The 14738-nt window shown below is 39.5% G+C and overlaps 1 protein-coding gene, 1 non-coding gene and 1 pseudogene across 3 annotated transcripts in view; all 3 read right to left on the minus strand.

Moving 5' to 3' along the window:
• CAB39L (calcium binding protein 39 like) overlaps positions 1-14738 on the minus strand; it is a 124220-nt gene that overhangs the window by 73346 nt on the left and 36136 nt on the right. Inside the window, exon 1 of one of the 2 annotated variants that reach the window (XM_053563751.1) lies at positions 10745-11131. The exons of the other annotated variant lie outside the window; for it this stretch is intronic. The gene's annotated coding sequence lies outside the window, so the exon portion shown is untranslated. Of the gene's footprint in view, positions 1-10744; positions 11132-14738 lie in introns of those variants that run through there. 2 annotated transcript variants of the gene reach the window in all.
• Positions 3187-3626, minus strand: LOC128566735 (10 kDa heat shock protein, mitochondrial-like; annotated as a pseudogene).
• Positions 13840-13947, minus strand: LOC128567061 (U6 spliceosomal RNA). The gene has a single exon (XR_008374735.1). It is a non-coding gene; the product is annotated as a U6 spliceosomal RNA (small nuclear RNA).

The raw sequence follows: 14738 nt of genomic DNA on the forward strand, positions 1-14738 counted from the left end.
ATTAGGCAAATTATACACTATACATATACATAGTGTAGACAAGGTATTTAGTTTTCATTATGAACGGGATATAAATATTCTTATATTGCATACAGTATATGTATCACATGACTATAAATTGATGAATATATAAGTCAAATTATATATTTGACAAATAATATATATATATTTGATAAATAAGTCAAATTATTTCAGTTGATGATAGAGAGGAATCCTATAAAATAGAAATCAAGAGAGAGAAATAAATCTCAGCTCAATAGACAAAATAATTATTATTATTTTTTTCTTTTTTCTTCTGTGGTTTTTGGCCGGGGCGGGGTATGAACCCGCCACCTCTGGCATATGGGACCGGCGCCTTACTCCTTGAGCCACAGGCGCCGCCCACAAAATAATTATTAATGGAGTCTTCTTACTAAAAAGAGGTATAAAACAAAGATCACCACTGTTACACTATCATACGTTCTAGTTGATACATTAGGATATAAAATGTGAGAAGGAGGCTTGGTGTCCATAGCACAGTAGTTACGGTGTCAGCCACATACACTGAGGGTGGTGGGTTCGAGCCTGGCCCAGGCTAGCTAAACAACAATGACAACTGCAACAAAAAATAGCTGGACATTGTGACGGGTGCCTGTAGTTCCAGCTACTTGGGAGGCTGTGGCAAGAGAATCGCCTGAGCCCAAGAGTTTGAGGTTGCTGTGAGCTGTGACGCCACAGCACTCTACCGAGGGCAACATAGTAAGACTCTGTCTCAAAAAAAAAAGTGGAAAGGATTTGACAAAATTGCAATTCACAGACAATAGTACATGTAAAAAAACTAAGATGAACAAATGAAATTACTAGGCGTTAGATAAAACAAATACATGATCAGTATACATAAACTAAGAGCCTTCACAATGATAAGCATATCCCGTTCAAACTGCCAACTAAGTACGTACACTATCTATAACAGATCTATGTTTGTAAAAAATACAAAACCTTCATTTCACAAATGAAGGTAACTGCTGTTGTTGAAGTAGAAAACTAACAAATGAAACAAAGAAAAAGAGGATTTTTTTTTTTTTTTTTTGCAGTTTTTGGCCGGGGATGGGTTTGAACCCGCCACCTCCGGCGTATGGGTCCAGCAACCTACCCCTTTGAGCCACAGGCACCATCCCCGATAAAGAGGATCTTAAAGATGTACAAGCTGTGCCTATTTGGCTGTTCAGCCCTTTAGCGAGCTGCCCTTTAACTGTATACATTCACAAAATGACTCTGGAATGTAGCTCAGATAATCTTAACAGTATTATCTGAATTATGAGATTTACAATAGTTCAAATTTTTCATCTATATATTCTTCTGTATTATCAACAATATTTTTTTTTCCTGAACAGTACTCTTGGGGGAGAAAACCTACATAGCTAAGAAGAGATCTGAGTAAAAAAACCTATCTTGCTCTTGAATAAAAAGACCAAGTGTTATCAAAGTCAATTATTCTTTTTTTTTTTTTTATTGTTGGGGATTCATTGAGGGTACAATAAAAAGGTCAATTATTCTTAAAGTCCATGGTTTGATACAATTCCAATTGCAAGTCCAAAAAATGTATTTGGTAACTAAATTTAGTCAAGGACACCAGATAGGCAAGGATAACAAACTTCAAAAGGAAAGAATTTTTAGGAGGATGGAAAGAAAAACTGCTAATTATAAGTAACACAGTGCACAAGGAAATAAATCAATGGGACAAAACACCCCATACGAGTGTTAATGTCAGCAACCTTTAAATTTCTGGATGTGAAATAAATTCTCCAATTTTAGAATCGATGAGAGAAATCTCAAAGAAAAAGAGCAGAAAGTCAATATAAATTTGCCACAAATGTAAAACTTTTGAAGTTCTATAGATAAAACTATAAATAAAACTTTAGGAAAACAACGAAAAAGATAAATCTGTAATAAAAATTTGAAAAAGAAAGGCGTAAGATGAATAAGAAAACTATTAAGGAAATGGTAAACAGATGGCATACACACGATGATAAACAGTGGAATTCCACACAAAGGACGAATAGTTGCTAAACACAGAGTGAAGCCTTCACCAGGCTCTATAATAAAAACATGCAAACGCAACGTGACAGCAGTCTGCCCCTTATATAACCAAGTTTCTGTTGTTCTGACAAACTCAAGTCCCCTGACGGTGTGGTGCAACAGGCTCCTTCCTGTTGGGGGGAATATAAACTGGATGATAATTTGACAATACGTATCTACATCCCAGAATGTTCACAACCTCTGACTTAGCAGTAATTGTACTTCTCACAACCTGGCCTGAGAAAATCAACTAAAATAAGGAATCACATTTTATATGCAAAAATTTTACCAAAATGTTTTTTACTATAGTGAAAACTGAGAATGATTTAAATGTCTAACGGGGATAATTAACCAAATTGTGATATAATATACAATACTTTATGGAATCTTGGCGTACATCACAGAGTTTTTTTTTTTTTTTTGTAGAGACAGAGTCTCACTTTATGGCCCTTGGTAGAGTGCCGTGGCCTCACACAGCTCACAGCAACCTCCAACTCCTGGGCTTAAGCAATTCTCTTGCCTCAGCCTCCCAAGTAGCTGGGACTACAGGCGTCCGCCACAACGCCCAGCTATTTTTTTGTTGCAGTTTGGCCGGGGCTGGGTTTGAACCGGCCACCCTCGGCATATGGGGCCGGCGCCCTGCTCACTGAGCCACAGGCGCCGCCCCATCACAGAGTTTTTAAACTTTAAACAATTTTTAAATATTTTTAATCATCTCTGAAATTTAAGTGTCTTATAATTGATAGCACCTTGAACAAAATGATAGTTTCATTTCTTTCTTCCTTAGTTGTCCATACATTTAACATATGCCTTACCAATGGCCGCTTGGATTTGAAAAAATACGGCATGTGCCTATGTATATGTTTACAAAAAGTTTGAAACAGAATGGAACTTTTTTTTTTGTGACAGTAGAGTGCGGTGGCATCACAGCTCACAGCAACCTCAAACTATTGGGCTCAGGTGATTCTCTTGCCTCCACCTCCCGAGTAGCTGGGACTACAGGTGCCCGCCACAACACCTGGCTATTTTTTGCTATTTTTGCAGTTGTCGTTGTTTTAGCTGGCGCCCCACCCACTGAGCTATGGGCCCTGACCAACTTTAACTTTTAATGTTAAGCATCCCATATTCTTTTTTTTTTTTTTAGATATCATCAATTTATTATAAAAGAGAGACATGGAAATTATTTACATGATGCAAGATTTCAGAACTTTAGTGGAATGGGCAGCTTCACGTCAATGCCATTTCAGTAGTGATTTATTTCAGTCTACGTACTTTCCAAGAATGTCACCATCTCTAAATAAAAAATAATCCTTGTCATCCAGAACCACTTTAGTGTCTCCATATTCTGGGAGAAGAACCTTATCTCCAACTTTCACACTAACTGGTTGAATCTCTCCACCCTTTCCTTTAGAGCCTGACCCAACAGCCACTACTGTTGCTTGCAATACTTTTCCTTGAGATTTTTCTGGAAGCATAATGCCTCCTTTGGTTACAGTTTAGGCTGCACACCTTTCAACCAATACTCGATCGAAGAGTGGAAGAAACTTTCTAAATGCTTGTCCTACCATGGCTCCCACCTCCGTAGCCACCACTCAGCATCCCATATTCTAAAACAGAACTACATCCATGTAAAGCAAACAAAAACACAAGCACACAAAATCTATACATAGATTTTTTTGCAGTTTTTGGCTGGGGCTGGATTTAAACCTACCACCTCCAGCATATATGGAGCCGGCGCCCTACCCCTTTGAGCCACAGGCGCTGCCCAGAAAAGATATTTTTTAAAAGTAAATAGTGGTGAGTGGGGCACCGGACCCATGTACCAGAGGTGGCGGGTTCAAACTTGGCCCTGGCCAAAAACTGCAACACCCACACACAAAAAAAGTAAATAGTGATTCTCTCTGGGAAGTAATACTTTGCTTATGGATGCTAAATTTTCTTCTTGCTTCAAATGTTCCTTTTTTTTTCCTTCAAAGTTTATATAACAGATCACAGAAACATTTTTCTAATGGAAATAACTTCTCATAAATGATATTTTTAATAAATAAATAACCATTTTTTAATAGTTTAAACTGTGTAATAGCTGATCATCATGTCTTTTGAAAGCATTAGTCAAATATGATTTCTTTGGCTAGGAAGTTTCATAAAAAGCAGTACTTGGCTCAGATTCTGAACAGAAAGCCAGAAAAGAGCCTGCAACTCTGCTCCCAGGGGACTCAGGCCCAGTAGATTTTTGTAGTGGACTTTGGCGGCATTCCCTTTTCTGATACACAATAAGACATTTCATACTCTTAACTGTGTCCGAGTGCCATTAATGATGACCGAAAGTCAATCACTCGAGTAAGTCATCTGAACATGTCCATTCAAGGCCATCGACGGAAAGGAGTGCTGGGGGGAACCAGGAGAAGGGGCCTGGAACGCCTTTGCTGTTGTCCCACTTAAAACATTTCAAAGAAATACGTGTCTGTTTGTAGGTGGCTAATGAATATTTCTAGGCTTTTATGTCTAACATCCAACTGTGCTATTCAATAATAGTTCTAATTTCAAAAGTTTCCCTGTTCTCGAACTCCTGGGCTCAGGTGGCCCACCTGCCTCAGCCTCCCAGAGTGAGCAGTGAGCGACTGCACCCACCCTCACAGTGGATTATTTTAAAGCATTTAAAAAAAAAAAAAAGAGTTTCCCAAGAAAATTTAAGGGAGTAGGAAATTTATCTTGAAAGCCAAAATAGGAATCTCAAGATTTCCATAAAGATTTTTATAAACCATAAAAACTATAACAGAACTGTTTACTCGCTATAAAAGAAAGTCAACTCAAAAATGAACCTTCTTTCCCTTCATATAAGTTTATTTCATAATCAATGATGACTAAGAGAGGAATGTTTCCAAAATTCTCTTTTAAAGGTTGTTAATTTAACCTTAAGGCATAGGCACCTTCTCTTTTTTTTTTTGCAGTTTTTGGCCAGGGCTGGGTTTGAACCCGCCACCTCCAGCATATGGGGCTGGCACCCTACTCCTTTTAGCCATAGGCACTGCCCAGCACCTTCTCTTAAATTAAAAAAAAAAAAAAAAAGAAAGAAACGTACTACCACATCAAAAAAATTTTAGAAAAGTTTAAGGATTACCATTCTTTTATTTGTATTTCAAATTAGATGTACATATAGAAATAAATGCAATCAAAAGTCCAGCTATGGCATATAACTGAGCCTAGAAATTCATTTGTAACTCAATAAGATGGAGCTTACACAAGTATATACATATGTCAACACTAATAGAAGAGTTCTTCTGAATGGGTACCTTCGATTATGTGTAAATTTTAAAATAAAAAGTAAATTTGAAAGTTCCACTGTCCTTGCTATGTCCACGTATCCTCTCCTCACCCACTCCCTCAGCAAAATCGTAACTTAGAATTCTTTTCACAGAGATAATTACAAAGCCTATCATTAAAGTTATGTTGCCACACCAAATCCGTTGTAAAGCATATTATGTATATTAAAGTATCTTCCAATTAAAATCTTCTATTCTTCATTTTTCCCATTTTAAATGTGCATCCTCAAAGTAATGAGAATGCACCGCAATAGAATTTACACTTGAAAACCTACAGACACAAGTGAAGACCAGCAGACAGTCGAGTATGAATAATGATTTTTCCTGATACTCCTTTTTCTCAGTTCAAAATGACTAAGAATTACTTTGTTTTCTTAAGTTTTATTTTTTTGAGACAGTCTCAAGGTGTTGCCCTGCATAAAGTGCCGTGGCGTCATAGCTCACAGCAACCTCTGACTCTTGGACTTAAGTTATCCTCTTGCCTCAGTTTTTCTATTTTTAGTAGAGATGGAGTCTTGCTTTTCCTAAGGCTATTCTCGAACTCCTGAACTCAGGCAATCCACCTGGCTCAGCCTCCCCGAGTGCTAGGATTACAGGCAGGAGTTACCATGCCTGGCCAAGTTTTATTTTATTAACAGAGTTTGAGGGAAACACATTTTCTAAAAATGGACAACTCATAAAGAAATGGAAAACTTGGGCGGCACCTGTGGCTCAGTCGGTAAGGTGCCGGCCCCATATACCAAGGGTGGCGGGTTCAAACCCGACCCCGGCTGAACTGCAACAAAAAAATAGCTGGGCGTTGTGGCGGGCGCCTGTAGTCCCAGCTACTTGGGAGGCTGAGGCAAGAGAATCGCTTAAGCCCAGGAGTTGGAGGTTGCTGTGAGCTGTGTGATGCCACGGCACTCTACCGAGGGCCATAAAGTGAAACTCTGTCTCTACAAAAAAAAAAGAAATGGAAAACTTGTGAGCAGCTTTTTATGAGTCCTCATTTATCTGGAAGCTTCAGTCAGCCTTACATCTGAATAAAAACTCTCACAAGAGAAAGGCATGTCCCCTGGGAATTCCTCCTTAATTCTACTGCACCAGAACAGTGAAATAAAATTTTAAATAGTATTAATATATGAAGTTAGAAAGAAATATAGCTACTAATATGTTTATTATTATCTAAGCATCCTAATAGAATACTGTTCTAGAAAAAACTAGTAACTTCATTCACTGGGTTCACTGTGATATTTCTGTTGACAACTCCAGTCATTAACTAGAGCTAAAATTTTCTACATTTATTAGCAATTCATGATTGTCAATGAATGATAATTTTATATTAGAATTTCACAATCTCAATTTATAGCAAGTATATCAACCCAGGTCAGCATTCCCCAAAACTGCTAGCTATAATCAAAGCATTTAAGATCTCACTAAAAGGCTCGGCACCTGTACCTCAGTAAGAAGGGCACCAGCCACATACACCGAGGCTGGCAGGTTGGAGCCTGGCCCAGGGCTGCCAAACAACAATGACAACTCCAACCAAAAAATAGCCGGGTGTGTGGTGGGCGCCTATAGTCCCAGCTACTTGGGAGGCTGAGGCAAGAGCCCAACAGTTTGAAGTTGCTGTGAGCTGTGACGCCATAGCACTCTACTTAGGAAAACATAGTGAGGCCCTGTCTCAGAAAAAAAAAAGCAACTCACTGAAATTAAAAAATGGTTAATTCTTTACAACAAAATTATCAAGGGACTATCATAATTCTTTTTTTTTTGAGACAGAGCCTCAAGCTGTCACCCTGGGTAGAGTGCTATGGCATCACAACTCACAGCAACCTCCAATTCCTGGGCTTAAGCGATTCTCTTGCCTCAGCCTCCCAAGTAGCTGGGACTACAGGCGCCAGCCACAATGCCTGGCTATTTTTTGATTGCAGTTGTCATTGTTGTTTGGCAGACCCGGGCTGAATTCGAACCCGCCAGCTCAGGTGTATGTGGCTGGTGCCTTAGCCGCTTGAGCTACAGGCGCCAAGCTCATAATTCAGTTTTTTAATCTTTCCTGTAAGTACATACATATTACAGTATATTATTGGCCTTGGAGCAAGGTTCATAGGCACAGGACGAATTATGTTTCACAGCTTCAGGAAGCCCTGAATTGTCAATCTATAAAAACATTAACATGGGAGAGTAGAGACAAAGTGCAGTATAGCTAACTTTAGCTCTTATCCTATAGATATGCAGGATTGGGTCAGGGGGTTTTGGCTGGGTAATATAATATGACTTTTCTCCTTCCAAAGTTGGAAGACATTATCATGAGTTTCTGCTAGAAATTCAGAATGTATGTCACAAAATTGGAAAGCATATGACCTCATTTATAAGTAGTAAAGATTTCTGTTTAAAGAAATTACTTTAATTACCAGTGGAATATTAAGTATGACTATAATTAATAGACATACTATTAGACCTTTAATAGGTTTTTTCTTTGTTAAGGGGACATAAACTAAATACTATCTGTAAGGCACATTATAAATACACACACATACAGACCTACACATCTCAGAAATAGAAAACTGTACACATTCACCCTAATATCTTCACCGAATGTTATTTGGGACTATTCAATCATTACTTTTTCTATATACTTTGAAATGAAAAAATTTCTTGATCAAAATGAAAAAGTTTTTCTGCCACTAAAAATCATCCAAAGTAAAGGCAGCCTGCATCTATCGTGTTGTTTATTTCACTGCTTATTTTAATTTATTTTATTTTGAGACACAGTCTCATTTTATTACCCTTGGTAGAGTGCTGTGGCATCACAGCTCACAGCAACCTCCAACTCTTGGGCTTAAGCGATTCTCTTGCCTCAGCCTGCTGAGTAGCTGGGACTACAGGCACCCGCCACAACGCCCGGCTATTTTTTTGTTGCAGTTTGGCTGGGGCTAGGTTTGAACCCGCCACCCTCGGTATATGGGGCCGGCGCCCTACCCACTGAGCCACAGGTGCCGCCCTCACTGCTTATTTTAAAATTTTATATACTGGCCCTTTAGAGAAACATTAAGAAACATTGCTGCAACTTAATTTTATTTGGCTAGACGTAAGTTAAATTTTACAAACAGGCTACACTTCTTCATTATACATTGGCAAATATATAATCCTCCGAGTTAAAGTTGACACCTGACTTCAGAATGTCCCACGCACTCAAAGCACCTAACTTACAAACCGCCCCTCCTCCTCATCACCCCTACTGGCTCCAGGAATATTCCGCAAGTCACACCCGTCTTCTTTTCTCTTCAGAGTTAGACTTCATTCTGCCCCACTTTTGCTTTGTCTGTGGCAGGCCATCTCTTTCTCATAATGAAGAATGTGTGCCCCCAAACCCCTTTTCGTTTTTAGATACCTTGGGGGAAACTACCTGGTTCCATCTTTGTGAACCAGGGGAACAGTTCAGTCCTCAGGTAGTGACCTTCACCTACCATGTGCCACCTACTGGGCTAGACTTCAGGAATGCCCAAAACTACAAAAGCAAGAGGAAGAAAGATGAGAGCTCATGAACCGTGCAAGCAACCTGCAAAACTCATCAAAGGACCTAGAACATATTTATAAGCATCTTTCCACCTCTTATTAAACCTGCTTTACTTTAAGCATTAATATTTGGGATAAATAAAAGTGGTATCTTATTCAACATAATTGTTTTATATTTAGTTTCATCACTGGATTTGATTTTCTAATATTTTTCAAGGTGGCAATGTTTTTTCTATAGTGTGAATAAAATGTATTTCAGGCTATAATGTAAGCCCAATAGCCACTTGATCAATTGTTTCCCCTGAAGATGGGTTCCAAATGCCCAACATCCACTCTCAAGTACACCTCTGAAATATAAAGCATTTACAAATCGAGAATGACTCATTCTTCATTTACATTCCTACAGGCTTAAGAAATGGTGCCCATCACTAAGGTAACGCCAGTGAGTGAATAGTTTAAAATAAAAATTATTCTGAAGGTTGTGAAGCTGTATGTAAATTTTCCACCCATCTAAAAAGGACCTCACATAAGATATTCTGTAAAGAAGTAAAAATTGGTTTGTAATATTATCTTTGTGATGTTTACTTTTGACCCAGGTGCAAGAAACCAGAAAAGGTTTCCACAGAACAGCTAAATTGCTTCTTATACATAGGTCAGCAGGCTAAAAAAAAAATCAGAGCCCACAAAACTCCACAAAACAAAACCTGTTCTACGGGCTTCTGTACACACAGAGGAAATATTAGAGAAAGTACAGCCATTTTATTCCACAGCACAGCCCTATTTAATGTATTTACTGACATATTGCAGAAGTTTTTGTTTCAATTAAGTTGTTCTAACTTAAAGGACTCACTTATATCAATAAATAAGGACATATAACTAATAACTAACATAGATTGCCTGAGGTTGGAAGAGGGAGATTAGAAACGTTGCTCAGAGTGGGGCATCTTGATGCAAGGTTTCATTTAGCAGTTAACAATATGGACTTCCTTCCTTTACAGAAGAACCATCACATGCCTCCCATCCACGACCTTAGAAAGTTATAAATAGCAGTATAAAATCTCCTATTTTAAAAGTATACAAACGAAAATGTTTATTGGAATGTAAATAGATATTTTTAAAACTTCCTTTTATTTCTCTGCTGTAATGCTTGTGCACATACACTCCTCCCTCCCCACGGTTATAATAGTTGTCCAAGAGAATAAAATTATAGAGAGCTTGCTATCAGCTGTAAGAAAAAAATACCTGATTTATTCCTTAACTTAGAAATCCATGTGTACTTGCTATATATCAAATGGTAAATTTGATAGGTGAATTGTCTATTTTCTATTTTCATTACAGAACTTTGGAAAAATTAGGCGTCACTTATTAGATCTAACACAAGCATTCAATATTTGAAGTACATGTCCTTTTAATTAATGGCACCAAAATTTTATGTGAATTATGAGGGAATGCTGTAATTTACAATACCAACCATCACAATGATAGTTTTAAATTTACCAACGATAGACAGAAAGAGATAGCTTTTGAATGTTCATGCAGTTGAAAGAGAAACCCAAAAAGTGATATACTGTACTCCCACTATTTTATTTTTGGAATCTCTTTGTAAATAAATACCCATTTCCAAAATAAGATATTCCATGGACACAGAATAGTTGGTAACGGTTCAAGTGCCTTAGGCAACACAGAAGTATTGTTTTGTAGTTGTTTTTTTTTTAAACATCTCCTAGTTACAGCAGCTCAGCAACAAGGCAACAGCGAGGTTTAATATTAACAAATAAGTAATAACTGTAGAATCTCAATTAAAACTAAAGTTCACCGTAGTAATTCCACATCTATGAATGTGGATAGGCCTTGTTGATACTTACCAAATGTTACAGAAATGCCCAGGCTTGTCTAAGCAACAAGAAGCAGGTACGTAGCGGGGTGCTGAAGACAGCTCTTTCTTGGGCTCTGAGCACCCCACGAGAAGTAGCCTTTATCTTCCATTTAATGGAGGTTGCCTCCTGTCACCAAAGCGTGGCAGAGAAAAGAGTTTCCACAATTCCCTCTTGCCGTTCTGCCCCTTTCTTTGGAGAGTAACAGTTACCACCAGAAAACATCAGAATAAAATGATCACTGGAACACTCACACGGAGCAGCTGTGAATTTCCACTCTCTCCCTAGCTCTCAAATTCCAAGCCTTGTCTCTTAATCTGTCACAGGCAGTTTTGTTTCTGGTCAAACCAGCTTGCTTCTCAGCCCTCCTCTCCCTCTTCAACACTGGGACCTCAGTCAGCCCCGTCTTTTTCTCCCTCCCTCCCAATCATGTAATGTCACAAGAATGTGTATAAAGCTGACTCAAAATTAATTCTTGAGCAAAAAAAAAAAACAACTTAGGGATATACAAAATGACTTTTTTCTCCCTGAAGTCTTATCCTTGTTCATGCATAGAGTTCTGTCAATTGATTAAACCGGACTGATCACCTTGTTTAAAATGTAAATAAAGATTTCTAACAAAGGCATGTTGATAGTAATAATAACAGATTCATGTGCTACTATCTCAGCCCCTTAGGGAAGATGCTATTCCCAATCATAATAAAAAATGCACTTGCATTATGAATGTAATCTTGAGATTTAAAGAAGTGAGGAAGATTTTTGTGTGTTCGTAATTCAACAGTGTAATTTTATAAAAATTTATTTCTTAATATGGTGTATACTGACACCCAAAATACGAAACAGAGCAGTTTAATCACCTATGTGCAAACTAAATGTAATTATTTCATTTGGAAAAATTTTCTCCTTCCTAAGCACCCTTGCTCAGGATGGACAATACCTCTTTAAGTGAGAATTACAGAGGATAAAAGCTATAATATTACTTTTAAAAATTAAAAATACAATTAGAGGGTAAACTATCTTTAAAATACAGAATTTTCTTTTCTTGGGTGGCGCCTGTGGCTCAAGGGGTAGGGCGCCGGTCCCATATGCGGGAAGTGGTGGGTTCAAACCCAGCCCTGGCCAAAAACCAAAAAAAAAAAAAAAAAAGAATTTTCTTTTCTTTTTTTAAAATTTTTATTTTTATTTTTTTTGGCCGGGGCTGGGTTTGAACCCGCCACCTCTGGCGTATGGGGCCGGCGCCCTACTCCATTGAGCCACAGGCGCCACCTAAAGTATAGGATTTTCTTTTCTTTTTTTTTTTTTTTTTGTAGAGACAGAGTCTCACTTTATGGCCCTTGGTAGAGTGCTGTGGCCTCACACAGCTCACAGCAACCTCCAACTCCTGGGCTTCAGCGATTCTCTTGCCTCAGCCTCCCGAGTAGCTGGGACTACAGGCGCCCGCCACAACGCCCGGCTAAGTATAGGATTTTCTATAAGGTTTGAGGATGAAGAATTAGGTGGAAAGCTGGGTGGGATGAGGCAAACAGGCAGAGATGCATTTGCAGGACTCCTGGGTCTGGGAAGCAATGCGTGTAGCTCTGTAGGGATGAAGGCTCCTCACAGCCTCCCTTGCAATTGTGTTCCAGTTCCTTAGCCCTTCTAATTTCTCCATCTCCCACTATCTGTTTCCAAGCAAAAGTCTTGGGCCATTCTATTGACAGAGGATTATGGAGATAACAAAAGAATGAGGGTCATTACACAAGTTTTGAGATACATAAAAATTAAGAAACGTCAATGATTTGGATCACTCTATTTCCTCAAAATAATCACCATGATATTCTACGCACTTTTGCATTCTTTTTTTTTTTTTTTTGGCCAGGGCTGGGTTTGAACCCCCTACCTCCAGCATATGGGGCCAGCGCCCTACTCCTTTGAGCCACAGGCACCACCCCACTTTTGCATTCTTATACACCATTTTTGAAAATACGCTACCCCCAGGAGGTGCCTGTGGCTCAGTGTGTAGGGCACGGGCCCCATATACCGAGGGTGGCAGGTTCAACCTGGCCCCGGCCAAACTGCAACAAAAAAAAATAGCCGGGCGTTGTGGCGGGTACCTGTAGTGCCAGCAACTCGGGAGGCTGAGGCAAGAGAGTCGTCTAAGCCCCACAGCTGGAGGTTGCTGTGAGCTGTGACGCCGAGACAGAGGGAGACAAAGTGAGACTCTGTCTCTACAAAAAAAAAAAAAAAAAAGAAAATACTCTACCCAATCATTTTCGTCAAGTGCTGTAAGCTCACTTTGTAAGCATGATAAACTTCTTCAGGGATAGAAAATCTTCTGCACATGTGATTTTCTACTGTAGGGACTAGGAACTAATCACACGGGCCAGGTCAGGGCTACAGGGTGGATGAGTCCTACGTTTGACCTCCGTGGACTCCAGAAACCGAATGGGGATGTTGGCTGTGGGTGGACGCGTTGTTCTGGTGCAAGGTGGTCCCTCACGGTCCTGTCCTTGGCGGCCGTTCCTGAAGCTTCCCAGAATCTCCTGGTAGACAAACTGTTGTGTACCCTGAGCAGCGACAGTCCTTTGTTCCTGCAGAGAACAGCTGCAACATGATCACTTTGTGGGGGGAAACAGTGGCCAACATTTTCTTTCTGACACTTCAGGGCCACTTCACTTTTGTTGGCGGACTTTCACTGGGGACAAAATAATCTACACTGTTGACTGATGCTTATTCTCTGGATCCAAGTGAAGTAGTGACTCCAGGTCTCATCACCAGTGACGAGGCCAGAAACACACCTAGACTGGCCTCCGTGGGGTCCGAGCAGCATCCCTCACACCATCCAACACAGACCACTTCTGCTCAGCTGTCAGAGCGTGAGGCACCATCAGGACGCAACTGTCCTGACCCCACAACAATCGTGCAGGACTTTGAACATTGCTGGCAATCCAATCTGCACTGCTGCTTGATCGTTTCTCTACCCGGTTTTCCCACAGCAGTGATGTTCTCCTTGGTCACTGTGGTCACGAACACCCATTCTTCTCCCGTCTTTCAGTCAAGCTCAGCCTCTTCTAAATTCTTGAAACCAACACAAAATTATACCATGGGAAGGAGTAACACCCCCAAAGCCCAGGACGTGTCATCCTTGTGCAGGGGCCATGCTAATCTTCTCTGTATCGTTTCAATTTTAGTATACGTGCTGCCGAAGTGAGCACCAAAAGCCCATTACAAACCCTTAAGGCTTTGAGACTCCTTTAGCCTGCTTTTAAAATCATAGAAAATCATGGCAGGAAAGCATGCTCCTCCCACCTGCACAGCGGAGGCTCTGAGGGTGGCGGGGACGGAAACAAATGAGCTCTCCCAGTGACACTGAAAAGCTGAGCAAGATGAAAGGACGCCAGTGTCAACTATATTTCTTGGAAATGAAATAATGGACAATAACACAGTTCTGTCTCAAAACGTTTGTTGTGACCTTCCTAGTAATTAGACCTATTAATAAGTAATACATTAATCTTTTTCTCTGCCGAACTAAAATATCTCTAAGAATACAAGCTTAAGTAAGGTGAAAGGTAAATATCTATTCATTGTTGTTTATACACCTTAAGAAAAATAAATTAAGCAAATAAAACTTGGCCTTAAAATATAGATTTCTTAATCTGGTTCATTTAAAGTAGACTTCCAAAATTTAAATATATGGCAACTTAGCTATTTCTTAACATTTATGAAACAAGTGTATCAAAGAAGACTAAAGATTAGTCTGCCAATTATTCCTTTGATTAGTAGTTTTCAAAAACTTTTAGAGTTTTAGCTCCTATTTTTTTTTTTTTTTTTTTTTGTAGAGACAGAGTCTCACTGTACCGCCCTTGGTAGAGTGCCGTGGCGTCACACGGCTCACAGCAACCTCTAACTCTTGGGCTACGCGATTCTCTTGCCTCAGCCTCCAGAGCAGCTGGGACTACAGACGCCCGCCACAACGCCCGGCTATTTTTTTTTTGTTGTTGCAGTT

Source organism: Nycticebus coucang, chromosome 15 (genome assembly GCF_027406575.1).
Source record: "Nycticebus coucang isolate mNycCou1 chromosome 15, mNycCou1.pri, whole genome shotgun sequence".
In the NCBI taxonomy this organism is placed as follows: Eukaryota; Metazoa; Chordata; class Mammalia; order Primates; family Lorisidae; genus Nycticebus; species Nycticebus coucang.